We start from the raw sequence: 16,726 nt of genomic DNA on the forward strand, positions 1-16,726 counted from the left end.
ATCTTCACTTCTCATAGTCATAGAGTGATAAAGTGTGGAAACAGGCCCTTTGGCCCAACTTGCCCACATGGCCAACATGTCCCAGCTACACTAGTCCCACCGTTGGTATATGCCTTTGGTCCATATTCTTTGAGTTTGTATCTGAAACAGTTGTACAATGAGACGGAAAATAGAATGTTACATCTCTTACTTTGCCAGAGATGCGATTGTTTTCCGGATCGTATCTCCTGTCGCTCTGCGGCCTAACATCGTGGAGCCGGAGGCCTTGCTTGGACTGACGTTGAGCCCCATCGCGGGGCGTGGACCTACCATCGGAGCCGATTCCTTTCTTGGGATCAACGCACCAACGGACTGCGGCTGCACACTTTAACATCAAGGAGCTCACGGTCTTGGGTTGAGACCGACGTCAGGAAGTTCCAAAAGCTGCACCACGTTCAACTAGCCCTGAACCGGGGTAGATCACCCGGCGCGGGGAGCTGAGGTTCCCTCCCGATGCAGGAGCTTGATCACTCCGACGAGGAAGCCCGCCGCTGGCTACAGGAGTAAGATTGTCCCCTCAACGGAAGGTTAGAGGCCCCCGACTGCTGGAGGACAAAGAAGGGAGAGATTGAACTATTTTTTTGCCTTCCATCACGGTGTGGAATGTGGAGGAGTCACTGTGTTGGATGTTCATGTTAAAATGTATTTTGTGTGTTCTGTTGCTTTTTACTGGTATGACTGTATGGCAAATAAAATTCCTCGTATGTTGCAAAATATACTTGGCTATTAAAGTAAGATTATGATTAATACTTTGGTAACATGCAGGGAATGGAGGACTACGGACTTTTTTTCTTTGGAGCGTAGGAGGCTGAGGGGTGACCTTATTGAGGTGTACAAGACCATGAGGGGCACAGATAAAGTGAACGCTCGCAGTCTTTTTCCCAGGGTAGGGGATTCTAAAACTAGAGGGCACAGGCTTAAGGTGGGAGAGATTTAAGAGGGACCTCAGAGGCAACTTTTTCACTCAAAGGGAACAAATTTTACTACTACTTATCGGCCAGTATCTGAGATATAATAAAAAGGAACTGCAGGTGCTAGTTTATACCAAAGATAGACACAAAATGATGGAGTAACCCAAAGATAGACACAAAATGCTGGAGTAACTTAATGGGTCAGGCAGCATCTCTGGAGAAAATGGACAGGTGACATTTTGGGTTTGGACCCTTCTTTACTCTGGACAAGATTTCTTCTAATCTGAAGAAGGGTCCCAACCTGAAATATCACCTGTCTCCAGAGATTTTCTCCAGGGATGCTGCCTAACCCGCTGAGTTACTGCAGCACTTTATGTCTATCGTAGCCATTTTCTGAGCATTGTTTTGGCCTTCTACTGCCACTTGACCTCTGGAACTCAACTCATTAGCCAACAGTTTGATCAAATTTGGCGTGAGACCAGGAAGAGAGTGGCCTGCAGAACCTTAACTCAGCATCACTGAGTGGGTTATGTGTAATTGTGAAGACGAAATGGTCCTAGTGTGACTTTGGATCGCTTTTCTAACCTCCCGTCCATCGAGGGGATCTATCACAGTCGCTGCCTCAAAAAGGCTGGCAGCATCATCAAGGACCCACACCATCTGGGCCATACATCTCCCCACTACCTTCAGGTAGAAGGTACAGGAGCCTGAAGACTGCAATGACCAGGTTCAGGAATAGCTACTTCCCCACAGCCATCAGGCTATTAAACTCGGCTCGGACAAAACTCTGAACATTAATAGCCCATAATCTGTTTATTTGCACTTTATCAGTTTATTTATTCATGTGTGTATATATTTATACAATGGTATATAGACACACTGATCTGTTCTGTATTCATGCCTACTATGTTCTGGTGTGCTAAAGCAAAGTAAGAATTTCATTGTCCAATCAGGGACACATGACAATGAAGTCTCTTGAACTTGAACTTGCTGTTGACAGACTAGATTGATTTGAGTGCTGATTAGGTAGCTTCGACTTCCTATGCTTATCCAACAAACGTTGCTCCTCAGCAATCTCTCTCACAAGTGTATCTATCGGCTGGCCATGGTGAATTTCACATCTCCACCCCTGAAATGTATTGGGTGCGATGCAGAGTGAAAACCTAATGTTAGTTATCAGTCTGTAGAAGGGTCCCAACCCGATATGTCGCCTATCCATGTCGTCCACAGATACTCTGCCTGACCCGCTGAGTTACTCCAGCACTCATGACATCCTTCCTTTAGCAGGGCGTCCAAAAACTGAACACAATACTCCAAAGTGTGGCCTCACCAATGACAACTGTGCAACCGTAACATAATGTCACAGCTTCGCAACTCTTCAATCTTTTTATCTCAAACCTTCAGCCTTTTATCTCTGGCCTTTGTCCAACAATCTGCCTACCCACTCTCACCTGCATCCTCGTTTTACAAACCATGCTTTGCCTTGCTCATTCCTCCCCCCCCCCCCCCCCCCCAGTCAGTCTGAAGAAGAGTCATGGTGGTGCAGCGGTAGAGTTGCTGCCTTATAGCGAATGCAGCGCTGGAGATCCGGATTCGATCCCGACTACGGGTGCTGTCTGTACGGAGTTTGTACGTTCTCCCCGTGACCTGCGTGGGTTTTCTCCGAGATCTTCGGTTTCCTCCCACACTCCAAAGACGTACAGGTTTGTAGGTTATTTGGCTTGGTAAATGTAAAAATTGTACCTAGTGGGTGTAGGATAGTGTTAATGTGTGGGGATCGCTGGCCGGCGCGGACCCGGTGGGCCGAAGGGCCTGTTTCCGCGCTGTATCTCTAAACTAAACGAAGCTAAAAAGAGTCCTGGCCCGGAACATCACATATCCATGTTCTCCAGAGATGCTGCCTGACTCGCTGAGTTACTCCAGCACTCCACACTCCAGTGTTTGAGAAAGAACTGCAGATGCTGGAAAAATCGAAGGTAGACAAAAATGCTGGAAAAACTCGGTGGGTGAGGCAGCATCTATGGAGCGAAGGAATAGGTGACGTTTCGGCTCTTCTTTTGTAAACCAACATCTGTAGTTCCATGTATATCCTAATAATAGTTGACCCCGATTATTTGTGGTTTTTTTTAAATCACTTCTACCAGCGGATAACTAAATAATTTGTTTACTGTTTTGGATTAAGTAAAGTTCCAATTTTAGAATTGCCTTATTGAAATGCGTAGATTCTCCGCAATCTTCCTCTCCAGAAATAGTTCGCCCTGTGACATTTCTGGGTTAAATAAAGATCCTTCATTTTTCCTCTCAGCAAACATAGTTGGTGAAGCTGACCGCAGTGTGCTGAGATTATTTGTATTTAAGGAAAGGTTCTGCTTCAGCTGATTTGCTAGTGTCAATGTCAAACTCAGCAGGTCCTGCAATGCAAGCGTGGGACATGTGTGAAGAGCAGCTGGTATCGCCTGCTGTAGCAACTGAATGTAGGGTTTATTGAGAAAGGCAAATGGTCGGTACTATTCCTTTCTTTCACTATTGTACAATATTAATGGTTTACCAGAATACTGCCTAGATTAGAGGCTATTAGCTATAAGGAGAGGTTGGACAGACTTGGATTGCGTTTTTTCTGGAACGTCGGAGGTTGAGGGGAGGCCTGTTAAAAGTATATAAAATTTTGAGAGGCATAGATCGGGTAGACAGTCAGAACCTTTTCCCCCCAGATGGAAATGTCAAAGACGAGAAGGCATAGCTTTAGGGTGGGGGGTGCAAAGTTTAACGGCGATGAGCGGGGCAAGGTTTTCACACTGGGACTGATGGTGCCTTGAACCTGCTGCCGGGGGTGTTGGTGGAGGCAGATACAATAGTTGTTTGAAGAGGCTTTTGGACAGGCACATGGATATGCACGGAATGGAGGGATATGGATCACGTGCAGGCAGAGATTAGTTTAACTTGGCATTATCTATGGCATGGACATTGTGGGCTGAAGAGTTTGTTTCTGTGCTACATGACTATGATTAGCACTATTTTACCAACCGTATCTGAATAATTGACATTTAAATTGCTAATCAGTATGGTAGTTCTTTTGGAATTTGTATTGCACACAATAAGTTCAAAATTTAAAAAACGATATTTTAAATTGATTATGAAAGTTCCGTCAGCTGAATCCCAGAGGTCACCATGTTCATTAACGTTTAGTTTAGTTTAGAGATACAGCACGGAAACAGGCCCTTCGGCCCGCCGGGACCGCGCCAACCAGCAATCCCCGCACATTAACACTATCCTACACCCACTAGGGACAGTTTTTACATTTACCAAGCCAATTAACCTACGAAACCTGTACGTCTTTGGAGTGTGGGAGGAAACCGAAGATCTCGGAGAAAACCCACGCAGGTCACGGGGAGAACGTACAAACTCCGTACAGACAGCACCCGTAGTCGGGATCAAACCCGGATTTCCGGCGCTGCGTTCGCTGTAAGGCAGCAACTCTACCACTACACCACCGTGACCGCCCAACTATGTAATTTGGTTCCTCCAAAGACTCGATCTGCCAAGGCCTGCTGGATATCCTGGTTGCTAACCATTTACATCCCCTTCCCATTCCCGCACTGTCCTGTCCTGTCTCTACTGCCAGAGTGAGGCCAAACGCAAACTGGAGGAACAGCATTTCATATTCCACCTTGTGTACAACCCACGGTATGATCACTGAATTCTCCATTTTCTCCAAGAGACTATGCAGTCGCCACATGTTCGCCACATGTTCGCGGGTGGTTGCCGGGGAGTTGCCTCCATGATCGTGAGGAGTTCCTGCGTTCTGGGAACTAGTCGCGGCCTCATTATGGCCGCAGCGAATTGTTCAACATGTTGAAAAATTAGTGGCGATTAGAATGAAGCCTCCATGGAGAGTAGCGAGAATTCTCGTGCCGTAGGTGGGTCGCTAGGAGATCCCAGTGTGTTGCCAGGAGGTCGAAAGTTCGTGTATCTCTGGCTTCTTAAAAGTTGTCTCTACTCCTTCTCCCGCCCCCCCCCCCCCCCCTCCCCTTTTAAAGGACTTGCACTGTGCTTTAGCCGTCTTAATTACAGCACCAACCTTCCTGTTCACCGCGGTGTGTGTCTGTATCACCTTGGCTTTGCACTCAGACAGCGCTCCCCAACTTGCCCTGTCCCCCGCCTACATAACGGGCTGGTGAAGGACTGCCAGCAACTTGGCAGTCGCCTGAAAAAGTGCCTAAGTGGGACAGGCACATAAGAGTTACTGGAGACATGCGGAATATCCTCAGTCTCCTGAGGAAGTAGAGGCGTTGGTGAGTCTTGGCTGTGGTATCAATGTTGGTTGGTCCACAGCAGATTGCTGGTAATATTAGCGGCAAGGAACTTGAAACTCGTCCATCTCCACTTCCGCACCATAGATGCTGATTGAGACATGTACTCCACAACGCTGTCTGAAGTCATAGAGTGATACAGTGTGGAAACAGGCCCTTCGGCCCAACTTGCCCACATCGGCCAACATGTCCCAGCTACACTAGTCTCACCTGCCTGCATTTAGTCCATATCCCCAAACCTGTCCTATCCATGTACCTGTCAAACTGTTTCTTAAACGTTGGGATAGTCCCAGCCTCAACTACCTCCTCTGGCAGCTTGTTCCATACGCCCACCACCCTTTGTGTGAAAAAGTTACCCCTCGGATTCCTATTAAATCTTTTCCCCTTCACCTTCAACCCATGTCCTCTGGTTCTTGATGCCCCTACTCTGGGCAAGAGATTCTGCATCTACCCGATCTATTCCTCTCATGATTTTGTCCACATCTATAAGATCGCCCCTCATCCTCCTGCGCTCCAAGGAATAGAGTCCCAGCCTGCTCAACCTCTTCCTATAGCTCACACCCTCTAGTCCTGGCAACATCCTCATAAATCTTCTCTGTACCCTTCCCAGCTTGACAACATCTTTCCTATAACATGGTGCCCGGAACTGACCACAAAATAAGTCGACAACAAGCTCCTTCATCTTGTTGACCTTGGGGAGAAGTTGTCGTTCTGTCACTAAGTTCTCTATTTCCTTAATGTACTCCGCCTCGTCATTGGTCATGATCTGGCCCACGTCATCTAAAAACGTCTAGATGCACAGTCGTGAGTGGAAAGAGAATATAGCAGGGGACTGAGAACGCAGTCATATCTCTGCATAAAGGCACATAAGATCAAATCACTAAAACCAATAGATTGGGTGTAAACAATCAGCCTACCCACGCTTTGAAATATATTGTGATTATGCTTTATTTTTCCTTAAGGGTGCGTTAGCTTTTGGTGTGCTGGCTTTGGTTAAGTGAATGTTAGGATCCAAGGGGTTTAAGTAGCGTGGTGCCTGCAATCAGCAGATTAATGGGCAAACTGCATTTAAACACAGGAGAACAAAGTGGATGGCTTGGGCTGTGATTGGATTCTGAAGAACAAAAAAGTCCTCCACCAGTTGTATTTAGACAGCAGCTGGCAGATGAAGGAGACATGGTATTATTTCCATTTGAAAAATGTGAAAACAAATTGTCAGCACTGTAGATTGCAGCATAGTGGCGCAGCGGTAGAATTGCTACCTTACACTGCCAGAGACCCGGGTTCAATCCTGACTTCGGGTGCTGTCTGTGTGGGGTTTGTACGTTCTCCCTGTGACTGCGTGGGTTTTCTCCGGGTGCTCCAGTTTCCTCCCACACTCCAACGAGGGTGCGGATTTTCCTGCCTGCGTGTGGTGACAGGCAGGAGATAGGAATGTTCGGCTGACTTTTGTAACTTTGTCAGTACCAAAACATGTAGGTGAGGTCTGCTACATGATTTTACTGAGTTGGATGCAAAACAAAGCATTTCATTGCACCTAGGTACATGTGACAGTGAAGTATCATTTAATCATTAAGGTTTCTAGTTTAATTGGCTTCTGTAAATTGTCCTTTGTGTGTAGGATGGTGCTAGTGTATGGGGGGGGATCGATGGTCGGCATAGACCTGGTGGGCCAAAGGGCCTGTTTCCACACTGTATCTCCAAAGTCTAAATATGGAGTAAAATAGTAAGATTAAACGAGAACTTACCAGTTTGAAGTTTGATCTGTATTTTATGAGGAGTTACGATGAGGGATTACGTGAAGAACCCGCTCATTGCGCAGGCGCGGCATACTTCCAAGCAGCGGTGTGGAATCACAGATAGGCACAGTTATTTGAAGTAAACATAGTAAAGATAAGGAGACATCAATTTATTAGTTTGATCCATTTAATGAGGGTGGGAGCGGAGGGCACGTAATCCCTCATCGTAACTCCTCATAAAATACAGATCAAACTTCAAACTGGTAAGTTCTCGTTTAATCTTACTATTTTACTTCGGAGTCACGTGAGTGACTACGTGAAGATTTCAAAGCTCTGTGATTTCAAACCGTGTAACAGTTTCATTTCACTCACTGCCGAAGTTCTTGAGGGAGGAAGTGTTATCGTAATCAACCAATGAGTCTATTTGTAGAAAAACACAATGGTATTTTTAAAACAATAACAACAAATAATTAAATTGCTCCCCTGGGCTTAAATTAAATATTTGCAGTTCGTAAATCTTTACTGCAAATAAACCAGGTTTTGCCAACGGCTTATTATAAAATTTCTGAACGGTCTTTCCCCCCCCCCACCATCCTGCTGTAACCAGGATGTGGTCTATAGGCATGTCCATTCTTTAGCCGTCGACATGGATGCTGCCCTGGTGGAATAAAATTTGTACATGTTAGTGTTTATCCCAGCAGTTTCTAGCACCTGCTTGAGCCATCTCGCAATGGTTTGGCTCGTCACCCGACCATAAGGTTTTTGTGACTGACCCACAAGGCTTTTCATCTCCCTCAAATATTTTGGTTGTGTCTATGTAGGATAGTAGGTGGGTCATGGCACATAACCGTGGTTCTGGTGGGTAAGCCACGACTGGATTAGGTGTTCCTGGTCTGCTCTGTTTGATCAGTCGCTGGATAACGACAGATCTGGTCTGGAGCTGTGATCATGTTGTCCAGTCGCAATAGGTGTAGTGACTGGACCCTCTGAGCGGATACAAGTGCCATCAACATGAGCGTCTTTAGTGTAGCTTGCTCGAGGCCGAGGGATCTGGCTGGTGGCCATTCCCTGAGATATGTCAGGACCACACTGATATCCCAAATATGGGTATACCTGGGCTTAGGGCTTGATATTGTAAATGCCCTTCATCAGTTTTACCACCAGTGGATGGGATCCCATCGCCTGCTGTCCTGGCGCTGGTTTGAGATAAGCAGAAAGAGCACTCTGCGCTGTGTTGATGGCACTGTAGCTGATCCCTACATCGTGGTGTAGATAGGCCAGGAACTCCAGTATGTTGGTGGCTGTGGCTGTTGCGTATGTTGTCCCTGTTTCCTGGCAGTACTTCTCCCTTTTTTGATGCTGGTTAAGTACTGCCTCTTGGTGGATGTTCGAAGGGATGCCGACATGGTGGTGATGGTTTGTTTGGACAATCCCAGTTCCAGGTAAGGTCTGTTCAAACTTGCAACCCTGGCGTTTAATTTTCTCATGGCATGGGTGTTTAGCTTACCTGGTAGGTAAGTAGCTGATAGCCAAATATGTCTTTTGACACACCATTGCCAAATCATGTTGACCAATTTGTCGCATGATAATGATTTTATGCCACCCATATGGTTAATATAAGCCATCACCGTAGTATTTATCAATTTGTAACCGAACATGCAAGTGCTGCATATTAGATACATATGCTTTGTAACCATAAAAGGCGCCCAACATCTCTAGATAGTTAATGCCCAGTGTAAGTAGTAATGATGACTCTAGGTTAGTCCATCTACCACCTGTGCTGGATATGGAGTTAGTCGCTCCCCAGCCTTGAGCACTGGCATCTGTTTGAATAACTAAAGTAGGGTTAGTGATAAAGATAGGGCTGAAACTATGCCAAACGTTTTCTGCCCACCACTGTAGCTCTGATATTGCTTCAGTGGGTAATTTCATGACACGATCATAGTGACCTGTATGTCGTTTTATTGCCTGTACCTTTGCTCTCTGTGAAATTTTTGATAGTGCAAAGGTCCGAATTGTGTAGCCGGAAATGCTGCTACCATTTCCCCAATTACTCTTGCTACTTGTCGAATAGTTGGTCGCTCGTTGACCATTAAATTGTTGCATGATTGTGCTAATTCAACCATTTTTGCCTTTGGCAAGGTAACAGTCATATGGACTGAGTTAATTGTGAAGCCCAGGTAGTCCATGATAGTGGATGGCTTCAACTTAGATTTATCTGGATGTAGGACGAACCCCAGAGTTTCGAGGAGCTGTTTTTTAGCTGATACTGCTGCCACAGCCAATTCCATCGTTTTCCCTACTATCAGAATATCATCCAGATATGCCATGACAATATGTTTTTGTTTTCTTAGTATTGCCATGGCTGGGTTCAATATTTTGGTGAATAATCTTGGGGCTGAAGTTAGCCCATAGGGCAATGCTTTGTACCATCCAGATAAATTTTAGGTATCTGCGATGATCCTTGTATATGGGTACTAGATAGTAAGCATCTTTAAGATCAATGCTTGCCATGAAGTGTCCTTTGGAATTCAGTTGTTTGGCAGTAACAAATGTCTCCATTTTGAAATGTATATACTTAACAAATTTGTTTAGTGATGTTAAGTCAATGATGATGCGACAGCCACCATCTTTTTTGGTTTTAGTGAATATATTCGATACAAATCCCAAAGGTTCATGTTTGGTCTTTTCGATGACCCCCTTTGTGATAAGTCTCACCAGTTCAGCTTGTCCCTCACGTTTCTCTTTGACGGAGGGAGAAATACCCTTTGGGGCCAATGTTGAACTGGCGGCGTTTTTTCTGACATGAATTGTATTTTATATCCACTAATGCTGTTGAGTATATACTTGTCACTCGTGACCATACCCCATGCTTCTTTAAACAAGTGTAATCTCCCCCCTGTTAATAAAGCACCCTTATTCTCTATATGCTGGTAGGAACCAGAACCACCTACCTCCATGGTTATTGGCGATTCTGTTTCTTCATTTTCCTGAAGGTTCTGTTCTGACGTGCTGGCGATGTTGGGGGGAGGCGCATTTTCCAGCGGGTCCGCTGCGGGCCCTGATCTAAAAAAGATCTTTGGGGATAATGTGCGGACCCCAAGCGTTCACCAGTCCCATATTGCGGACGTCGACTGGTGGATGCCGTGGGGTGCTGCCGCTTGGGTATCGGAGGTCTTGGTTTGCTCGTCCCGGGGCCTGCCCTCATTAGGCCGAAGGTTTTTGATGCTTCCTCCATCTCCTTCAGTTTTTTATTGAGATCTTTCCCAAATAGCAGCGCGTCCGTCTCCGCAGCTGGGGCTTTACACAAGCCAGCAAATTTGGGATTGAGGGCAGGTCTTATGTTTCCCTCCGGAGATTGTTGATCTCAAATTGTGTGGTACACATTAATGCCAGCACATCCTGCTGGCAGGTATCCATCTCCGTGGTCTCCACGGAACGAGCAAAGGTTGTGATGGCCGACGTCAGGAGCCTTAGGATCCGCTGTAGCTTGAGTTCTTGGGTCCGGATGTGTGACCCCACATGCCCCCAGATTTGGCTGTTGACACTTTTTACTTTGAGGGCCTCACAGTTTTCTGGTGCTGTGTGTTGTTTCAGCACCTCAGCGAGCACCTTTTCCAGTAATGGTTTATTGGATAGATGGTTGATGCTGGCCGCCATTCTTGGTTCCAGCGGTGCTCCAGCTACAAAGCGGTCCACCACACCCAACAGCTCTTCCTGTTCCTGCACCCCTGGCATACTCCCGAATTCGTCCGCCTGCCCCCATTCCAGACCAGCCCAGCCCTGGTCACCAATGCTAGCCTCCAGTAATGAGGGAGCAGAGGGCAGTGCATGAAACACTGTGGAGGGGGTGCCTGACCTCCCTCCGCGAGAGCGCTCTTTCTGCGCATCTCGCTGGAGCTGCTCCAATAGCTGTTGGATGCAGCTCAGGCGGCTGTCTCTCCTCCATTTAGGTGGAGACATGTCCCCGTCCAACGAATCGGACGCCACCGGCCGGATGCCTGTTCGGATGGCTAGACATCCAGCCCGCAGTTCAGGCACTAGCGGGACTGGGCTCGGCGCGGTGATGGGGATAGCGGAGCGCCCGGTAATTGTTCCTACCGCCTTCTTCTAGAGCTTTTGTGCCTTGTAGAAGCGAGAGCGCCCCTCAAGCAGCGCATCTCGCAGGCACCTGCTCCGAGAGCCGCTCCAGTGGCTCAGGCAGCTCTCTCTCCCCCCGTGCGGGTGGAGAGACGTCCCGTCCGAAATCGGGAAACACCTGCCGGATGCCTCTTCGGGTGGCTATGCATCCAGCCCGCTGCTCAGGTACTAGCGGGCTGGGCTCGGCACGGTGTCGGGGAATAGCGGAACACCGGGTAAACGCTCCTACCGCCTGTTGCTGCCCCCCTCCCCGACGGAAAACGTTCCTCTACGAACGGGTGACAGTTTTGTTCCAGAGCCTTTTTCTCTGCCTGTAAAACACAAGCAGAAAAAAGGCTCCCCTGTAAAAGAAACCCGACCTCAGGGTACTCACCTGACGGTCCGTTTCATTCTGTAGCAGGAGCGCCTAACTCCCGTTGCAGCCGCTGTTGCACTGCTGGCTTAATGCCGCGCCTGCGCACTGAGCGGGTTCTTCACGTAGTCACTCACGTGACTCCGAAGTAAAATTAAAAGTATTATGATCTCAAATTATGACACAATGAAACTCAACAGAACTAATTTTTTTTTCTGATTGCCTAGAAAAATGTCGTAAGTAGTTTCACAGTTATGTGCTTTAATTTGCATTCTGGCTGACAAAACCCAATGCCTTCCTGCTTCACACTAATTTTTATTGCATCCATTAGTGACTTTTCATTACTGGGAGAGTCTAGAACTAGAGATCATAGCCTCAGAATTAAAGGACGTTCTTTTAGGCAGGAGATGAAGAGAAATTTATTTAATCAGAGGGTGGTGAATCTGTGGAATTCTTTGCCACAGAAGGCTGTGGAGGGAAAGTCGGTGGATATATTTAAGGCAGAGATACATAGATTCGTGATTAGTACCGGTGTTAGACGTTATGGGGAGAAGGCAGGAGAATGCGGTTAGGAGAGGGAGATAGATTTGCCATGATTGAATGGCGGAGTAGACTTGATGGGCCGAATGGCCTAATTCTGCTCCTGTTCCTTATGACCTTATTACTTTTCATTTTGGAATCTACATGGATTTTAGAAAGGCGTTTGGTAAGTCTCCCATGGTAGGCTGATCCAGAAGATTAAGATGCACAGGATTAACAGTGACTTGGTTGTGTGGATTCATAACTGGCCTATGTGGGTTGTGCTGGAAGAACGATAGTCAGGCTGGAGGTGACCAGCAGGGACCTCTGCTGGTTGTGATATGTAGAAATCACTTTTATATAAACATCGATGGGCTGGTGAATAGGTGTGCAGATGGCACCAAGATTATTGGGGCCACAGACTGAGGAAGGCTGTCAGATCATACGCAGGGAGAGAGATCAGCTGGCGAAATGGGTGGAGAAATGGCAGATGGAGTTTAATCCAAGCAACCGTGAGGTGTTGCACTTTGGAAGGTCGAATGGAAGGGGAAAATATACAATTAATGGCAAGTCTCTCAACAGCATTGATATAAAGAGGGATCTTGGGGTCCAAGTCCACAACTTCCTGAAAGTGGCAACACACAAGATGGTATGCTTGCCTTCATTAGTCGGGGCATTGAGTATAAAAGTCAGGAGGTCATGATGCAACTTTATAGGACTTTGGCCAGGCTGCATTTGCAGTATTGCGTGCAGTTCTGGTCAACCCATTACTGTGGAGGCTTTGGAGAGGGTGCATAGGAAGTTTAACAGAATGATGCCTGGATTAGGGTGTATTAGCCACAGGGAGAGGTTGGACAGACGTGGATTTTTTTCTCTAGAACGTCAGAGGTAGTGGGAGACCTGATAGACGTATGTAAAATTATGAGAGGCATTCAGAAAGTTAGAAGATAAACAGTCAGAAGGATTTTTGGCAGCTTGGTAATGTTAAAGTCCAGAGGGTGTTGCTTTAATGCGAGAGGGGTAACGTTGAAAGGAGCTTGAGTGAGTATGTGTTTATATAGTAGGTGGTGGGTGCCTGGGATACTCTGCCAGAGGTGGTTGTGGAGGCATTGAAGAGTGTTTGGGATAGGCACAGGGAATGGTAGGATACGGATCACTCGCATGTAGATAAGAGATGGTCTTGGCATCATATTCAGCACAGACATTGTCGGCTGAAGGGCCTGTTCCTGAGCTGTAGACTGTTCTATATTCTAAGAATCAGGGCGTATTTCTCATAACGTGGAGGCTAGTTTCAAGTATTTTAGCTGAGTATGGTTATAATTAATTAACAGTTTTCCTAAAACCATTTCCTTCCTGTTCTGCCAATAAAATAGAACAAACCGCTTGTTCATATTGCAAGGACTGGTTGGCGTGATATCTCACACTAGAGATGACGCAGAGAACATACAAACTTGCTGTCTTTTTCTGTACACAGGATGAATATCTGTAATTTTGGAAAATTTATTCCGACTTTAAGTTGCTTCCTCGTGTGCCATGTTCCTGGGATGATACTCTCTGATACTTTGCTTAACTGACAATGTTTAACATGCAGGAATGTGTGGGAAACAGGCCCCTTCAGCCTAACCCATCCATGATGACCAAAATGCCCCATCTAAAGCTAGTCCCATTTGCCCATATTTGGCTCACATCCTACAAAACCTTTTACGATACGATAGAACTTTATTTATCCCAGGAGGGAAATTGATCTGCCAACAATGATAAAACACAAAATACATGAAATATTACATTAAAGTGACGAGTGGAAAGGATTGGGGATGTGAGAATATTGGGGGGAGGGGGGGGAGAAGGGGGGGAGGGGAGTCAGTTTTCATAAGATTACATAAGATTCTGGCAGGTTTGCCAGCAGGCTTGCATCACTGATTGCTCAGTTAGCGTGTGGATTTAAAGGAATTTATTTGATATATTTTTCCACTTGGCTTCAAAGAATCTTGCAGTCAGTAACTAATTGGAAGAGTGGTCTTGAATCACCAAGCATTGGAAAGCTCATTTGCCTTCTTGGTTGAATAGCTGAAAGTTGAGTGGTCCAACACCAATCCTGTGTGTATTAATGAGGCAGGCTGGAGAGTTGCAGATAATTCAAAAGTGTGAAAGGGACACGGGAGATCAGGCAGCGTATGTGGAGGGAACAGACAGGTGACATTTCCAGTCGGGCGGCTGCAGGACTGGGGACTGGCCTGGAGTGGGATCCTTGTCTGAGGCTCGTCTCCTGCTTTTCCCCGAGGACCGGAGATGCAGAGAGGAGGGTGGAGGGAGTCAACTATAGCGGCCAGATACATGACAAGGGGCCGGTTAGAAGGAACCAGGGGTCTTACCTCCCGCGACCCAAGGTTAGCTGAGGGAGGAGCCGCCTGGGGGACATAGGCTGAAGGTGGTTGGGCGAGGAGAGGAACGATGGTTCTCAGGACGATCCAGACGCAGGTATGGCCGACTACATGGCTGTGGAAATGTCACCAAAACTTGGTAACTTGCATACGGACTCAGTGGGCGGTTCCCACAAATTATGCTCTTAATCTGGGAATGTGCTTATGTATGGAAATGCTCTTACCGATCTGTATGCAAAAAAAGAATTTCACTGCACTGTGGTGCATGCGATAATCAAGCACCACTGAACCTTGCACTGCTTAAACAGCTTATAAGACCTCCCCTCTGTTATCAGGCTTCTGAACGGTCCCTCCATAAGCTGGGGTACTGTCCGATTCACCTCTACCCCATTGGACTTTGTCTGTGGAACTGATGCGCTACAATGCTGAGAACTATATTCTGCACTCTGTATCTTCCCCTTTGCTCTACCTATTGTACTTGAGTTTGACTTGATTGTAATCAGTATTATCTGATCTGATTGGAAGCATGCAAAGCAAATCTTTTCACTGTATCTCGGTACACGTGACAATTATAAGCCTAAACCTAAACAGCTTATAGGACATCAATCTGCCATAGACATCAACACAAGATCAACGCGCACACTAGAACCTTTCTGCCCACAAAAAGGCACGGCTTAGAAATAACACGTCATATTCAGTTTTTGTGGTGGTCCAGGTGATATTCGGAACCATGAGCATTCAACATATGATATACCTTTGTCACAATGTTATCAGATCCAGACAGATATTTTATTCTAGCTCAAATTATCATCAGAATGTAAAACAAATTTCCTTTCCTTCATTGTCTGAATTCCTATAATAATTCCCCTCCTTTGGAGGTTATCAGGGACTTTCCAATCATTTCCTCAGGCTGGATTTTGTCATGTAAATTTGCAATCAGTAAGGTACAATACTTCAACCTGCTACTTGAACTCACCGTGACATGATCGAACTTCACAAAGCCATATTTGTTGCGGTTTGCCTGTCCCATTTTCTTGAGAGTTGTAAAATAGACAATAGACAATAGGTGCAGCATTAGGCCCTTCGAGCCATTCACTGTGATCATGGCTGATCATCTACAATCAGTATCCCGTTCCTGCCTTCTCCCCATATCCCCTGCCTCCGGTGATCCCTTGACTCCCGGATATCTGCAAGAACTGCAATGTGGCACCCTTGTTAGACGATGTGAAATTTGCCTGTGACCGTCGAAGTGTGATAGATAGTCTGCTATTTATACCATTGGAAACAAGCAGTGAAATTATTAACTGCTCATAATACCTAGAGCACGGACTGGACTTTGAAAATGGTGCCAAAACATGGCGCATCGTGCATGCAGGATCGGTAGATTATTTCTGTATACTTTGCTAATCGGGGATGTGCTTGGGTATGACAATATACTGGACCAGGGGTGGGGAACCTTTTCATGTAGGAATGCCGCATCACGTTAGCTGTAATCTAATAAGGCCGCATCCAAGAAACTTCAATTAGATATACTTCAAAATGTACATTATTTTGTTAAAATAGCCCTTATGACTTACTAATGTTTTAATTGTGGCCGTCAGTCGGGGAGGATTATTTAGTTGAATCTTCTTTTACTCTTTGGTATTTTAAGTACGTTCATTTTAAGATTAAAATTAAAATAATAAGTCGAACAAAAACATGTATGATTTGTTCTACAAAATTTGGATTCATTCAAAAGGCTGCACTTAATGACTTAGAAGGCCGCATGTGGCCTTAAGGCCTCAGGTTCCCCACCCCTGCACTGGACTGTTTGTAAGAAAATAATTTCATTGTACATATGCACTTTGCACATGTGACAATAAAAAGCACCATTGAACCATTGATGATGGAGATACAGGAACTGCAGTTGCTGGTTTACACAAAAAGACACAAAGTGCTGAAGTAACTCGCCGGTCAGGCAGCATCTCTGGAGAAAAGGAATAGGTGCTGTTTCTGGTCAGGACCCATCTTCAGATTAAATCTAATCTTTTCCAATATAGCCGTCTGAAGAAGGGTCCCGACCTGAAACATCACCTATACCTTTTCTCCAGAGATGCTGCTGGACCAGCTGAGTTACACCAGCATTTTGTGTCGATCTTCGGTATAAACCAGTGTCTCCAGTTCATTCCTACAACCTTTTCCAGTATACCCTTGGATACACTGATTACTAATCCACCCACCTGAATGTTTCCCTACGTCTGCAGTTTGCTGTGACTGGATCCCAGGGCAGAATATTTTTGCAATTTTTATAATTTCTCTGCAGAACTTGGGCAGCATGGTAGCGCAGCTGTAGTGT

At 46.0% G+C, this 16,726-nt stretch overlaps 1 protein-coding gene across 2 annotated transcripts in view; it reads left to right on the plus strand.

The window, feature by feature from the left end:
* Positions 1-16,726, plus strand: part of cog6 (component of oligomeric golgi complex 6) — a 79,495-nt gene that overhangs the window by 17,168 nt on the left and 45,601 nt on the right. The window lies entirely within an intron of this gene.

This window comes from Amblyraja radiata, chromosome 6 (assembly GCF_010909765.2).
Source record: "Amblyraja radiata isolate CabotCenter1 chromosome 6, sAmbRad1.1.pri, whole genome shotgun sequence".
In the NCBI taxonomy this organism is placed as follows: domain Eukaryota; kingdom Metazoa; phylum Chordata; class Chondrichthyes; order Rajiformes; family Rajidae; genus Amblyraja; species Amblyraja radiata.